The sequence below is a fragment of the Myotis lucifugus genome, unplaced genomic scaffold (assembly GCF_000147115.1).
Source record: "Myotis lucifugus unplaced genomic scaffold, Myoluc2.0 scaffold_431, whole genome shotgun sequence".
In the NCBI taxonomy this organism is placed as follows: domain Eukaryota; kingdom Metazoa; phylum Chordata; class Mammalia; order Chiroptera; family Vespertilionidae; genus Myotis; species Myotis lucifugus.
The window spans coordinates 84539-85958 of NW_005871479.1; positions in this window are offsets into that span (position 1 = coordinate 84539).

The window sequence follows — 1420 nt, forward strand, 5'->3', positions numbered from 1 at the left end:
CCCCCCCCAGCTGGCCGCGGTCTCTGCCCCCATCCTCCCCCAGCCAGCCAGTCCTGATTGGCCCCAATCAGGATTGGGTGAGATGGCCCCGATTGGCCCCAATCGCCAGCCAGGCCGAGGGACCTCCCCACCCGTGCACGAATTCGTGAATTGGGCCTCTAGTCATATATAGGCTTAAGAATCATATACATCTATTTTTTTATACAAATTCTACTCACATTCCCACATTTTATTTTTTTAATATATTTTTATTGATTTCAGAGAGGAAGGGAGAGGGAGAGAGAGATGGAAACATTAATGATGAAAGAGAATCATTAATTGGCTGCCTCCTGCACATCCCCCACTGGGGATTTTAAGCCCACAACCCAGCCATGTGCCCTGACCAGAAATTGAACTATGACCTCCTGGTTCATAGGTCAACACTCAACCATTGAACCATGTGGGCCTGGCCACATTCCCACATTTTAAAAGAAGATACACCTAAAACAACTAGTCATCATTTAGCAGTCTTAAGAAATGATCACATAGCAGGGGACTCAACAAGTATAATACTTGAATAACTAAATGAAGGAACCCGTCCCCTCCCTTTGTCCAGATACTTCAGTTTCTTGCTATTTTAAATAATGCTGCGTGAAACATTTTTGTCATTCAGCCTTCCTTAGGCGGATTGCCAGAAGAGGAATTACTAAGTCAAGGTTTTAGGTACTGCCAAATTGCTTTCCAACAGGCTACTTACTCCTGTCAGCACCATCATGGGTAGCTTTATTTTTTTCTATTTTTGCCAATTTGTTAGGTGGAAAATGCAATCTCATTGTGTCCATGCTTCAGTTTTGCATTCTTTGAATTGTACTGTACATATTTTCAAATGTTTGCCAGCCATTCATATAACCTGTTTTTGAGAATTGTCTGGTAGAGTCCTTGTGCATTTAAATTTAACTATCTGGGGTTTTCTTACTGAATGTTATGACCTCTTTAAATAATAAGACTATAAATTCTATTCCATATTATTAATAAACAGTTCACCTCAATAGTGTTTGCCTTTTGAGTTTTGATTTAATTCGCTTATTTATGGCCCAGAAGATGTAAAAAGATGTACATTTTTTTACCTGCACAGTTCTCTCCACTGAGTCATCCATAATTCTTTTCATTGCCTTTGAGGCTAGAATAACCTACTTACTAGTATTGCATCTTTTTAAGAACTGTGTAGATATAGAAGTCCACCTTATGCTTATAGCCTGTCAACAGGAAATTTTTCTAAGCATTTTTTAATTGTTTAAATATATTTTTATTGATTTCAGAGAGGAAGGGAGAGGGAGAGAGAGAGAGAAACATCAATGATGAGAGAAAATAATTGATCGGCTGCCTCCTGCACATCCCCTACTGGGGATTTAGTCCACAACCCAGGCATGTGCCCTGACCA